Raw genomic sequence first — 3083 nt, forward strand, 5'->3', positions numbered from 1 at the left:
AGATTTAGGATTGGTAAAAATCCTTTCCCAATCTGTTGGTGGCCTTTTTGTCTTGTTGACAGTGTCTTTTGCCTTACTGGGCTTTGCAATTTTATGAGGTCCCATTTGTCAATTTTTGANTTTACAGCACAAGCCACTGCTGTTTTGTTTAGGAATTTTTTTCTCTGTGCCCATATCTTCAATCCCTGCCACTCTTCTAATTGCCTTTCTACCCTGTCATGGTCCCCATTCTGCTTGCACAGCACAGTTGTTCCTCCCCTCCCCTCACCTTAGGGCTTCTTCCTTACTCACAGTGACACTTACCTACACACACAAAGACAGACTGATATTCCTGTTTTGTATACAATAGAAAACATGTCATATTGTCTTCCTGAGTCCAATCTGTTTCACTCAACGTAAAGATTTCCAGTTCTATCCATTTTCCTGCAAATGTCAGAATATCAGTTTTCTTTATGGCTCAACAAAATTCCATTGTATACATGTACCTCTGTTTGTTCCATTTATAGACATAATGGCTGGTTCCATGCCCTGGCTATGGTGAACATCACAGCATTAAACATGTATGTTTGTGTATCTCATTGGTAGAATACTCTGGTATTACATAGTTCTTTTGTTCCCCAGTGATTTCCATATTGATTTGCCCAGTGGTTGCATGAATTTAGATTCCTGTCTGTAAAAACAGGTTTCCTCCTCACCTGCATCCTCACCTGCATACTGACCTGTAGCTTCACCTGCATCCTGACCTGTAGCCTCACCTGCATCCTGACCTGTAGCTTCACCTGCATCCTGACCTGCATCCTCACCTGTAGCCTCACCTGTATCCTCACCTGTAGCCTCACCTGCATCCTCACCTGCATCCTCACCTGTAGCCTCACCTGCACCCTCACCTGTAGCCTCACCTGCATCCTCACCTGTAGCCTCACCTGCATCCAGGCCAGCACATTTGTTGTTTGTACATTTGTCTCCCATCCCTTTTATGTTTTGGTTTTTGTTTTGCTTTTTCTGAGACAGGGTTTCTCTGTGTAGCCCTGGTTGTCCGGGAACTCATTCTGTAGACATGGCTGGCCTGGAACTCAGAGATTTGTCTGCCTCTGCCTCCCGAGTGCTGGAATTAAAGATGTGCACCAACTATTACCTGGCTCGTAATTGATTTTCTCAATAATAGCATTTTTGATCTGAGAGAGATGGAATATCAAATCAGTTTAATTTCCACTTCACCAATGGCTAAGAATGTTAAACATGTTCCCAAATATTCACTGAATATTGTATTTCTTCTTTTGAGGACTATCTGTGCAGGTCAGTAACCCGTTTATTGATTAGACAATTTTGGCTTAGATTGTTCAGATTTCTCGTTATTTCTATATTCTTGGTTTAATCTCCTGACTGTTGTGCTGTTATTTATATATTCTTGGCTTAATTTCCCATTCTATGTGCTGTCTCTTCCCTATGCTGATTATTCCTTTTGTGTGCTGAAGCTTTTTAAATTAATGTACTCCCATTTGTCAATTTTTGGAGTTAACTTTCCCAAACTACTGGTGTCAGTTTCAGGAGTTATCTGCTTATGTCAGTATTTGAAGTGCTTTCCTTAGCAGCTTTAGTATTTCAAGTTTTATTTGAAGGCCTTTGATTCATTTTGAACTGACTTTTGTGTAGAGTGAGAGATATAAATCTTATTTCAACATTTTGCATGCAAATATCCAATTTTTCTAGCACCATTTGTTGAAAAGGATGTTTTTTCCTAATATGTGCTTTGAAATTTTTTTTTGGTCAAAAAACAGTGACTGCAGCTGGTTTCCTGATTTTATTTCACTGGTATTTGTGTCTTATTTATGATAGCACATTACCATTTTGGTCACTATGACTCTGTAGCATGATTTGAGTTCAGATATTATGACATTTCAAATACTGCTTTCTGCCAGGGATTATTTGGACCCTTTAATTGTGATCATGGTGTTATTATGCGTTACAAGGTATGACACTTTCCTTCAGAGCCATAGATCCTCTACTGAGAATCACAAGAAACTAAAATCTAGGTGCGGATGGAGCTGTGCTCCCTCCTAGGCACTTCCAGGGGTTCTCCTCCCGGAACCGGAAGGTTCTTTCTCAAGCTCAGCTCCTTGAAGTTGCTGTACTGATCTCCTAGCTCTTGCCACACTTGAGCTGGAGCCACTCCTAACTCCCTGGGGCTCTCTAGTTCTTATCCAAAGCCCCTCTGTCACATCATCTTTCCCAGCTCAGAGCCAGCACATGTTTAAATCCTTTTCACCCTTATAATCTCTTTGACTTTCTCTTCTGCCTTTAGCTAGAGAAATTTTTAAAGGTTTATGAAAGTAGAGTGTGCCAACAGAGTTAACTGGGGAAAACTCTTAAAACCTGCAACCTCCACATCTTAGTGTTTTTACTTTGTGATCTAACAAACTCACATGTCTCATGATTAAGAATTGCTATGTATGGTATATCCTTCTGATGATGAGAATACCTTTTTGTGGGACAATAAAATATATAGCCTTTGATTAACCACTTTTGAAGTCAAAACACAATGAATTCAACAAAATAACCTCCAGAAAACAAACAAACAAAAACCCAAGTGTATAATTTTCAGGAAATAGCCAGCTGGAAAGGATATGATAAAATGGAAGCTTTGCAATAGCTAGAAGAAAAGGAACTACAGAGAAAGAAGGCAGACAAACAGGAAGAGAGAATATCTATAGGATAGACAGTTTTATAATAGAAATATATATTTATCTATAAGTATGTATATATATAGTGTGTAAAAATGTATAGTTTATTTTTATTTATATCTATATAAAATATTATATGCACACACACACACACACACACACACACATATATGTATGACAAAACAGGCACATGAATAAAGAACTAGTTCCATGAGTAAAGATTTATTGAAAGGCCTCTAAGCATCCAGGGTCTGTATCATCTCTTACAGTGATATATTTCCTAATTTGTCTAAAATAGGTCCTAGCATGTTCTGATTGCACTGACATAGTTATTATCAGTATTTTCGCACAACATGACAAATCTCTTTATAGGGTTCTCTTTAGAAGGTAGATGTCTGCTTT

The 3083-nt window shown here is 38.5% G+C and overlaps 1 pseudogene; it reads right to left on the minus strand.

Annotated features, from left to right (window-relative positions):
* The window catches only part of LOC110319658, a 36450-nt pseudogene extending 35481 nt beyond the window's left edge, over positions 1–969 (minus strand).
* Between the last annotated feature and the right edge of the window lie 2114 nt (positions 970–3083).

Source organism: Mus pahari, chromosome 3 (genome assembly GCF_900095145.1).
Source record: "Mus pahari chromosome 3, PAHARI_EIJ_v1.1, whole genome shotgun sequence".
Classification (NCBI taxonomy): domain Eukaryota; kingdom Metazoa; phylum Chordata; class Mammalia; order Rodentia; family Muridae; genus Mus; species Mus pahari.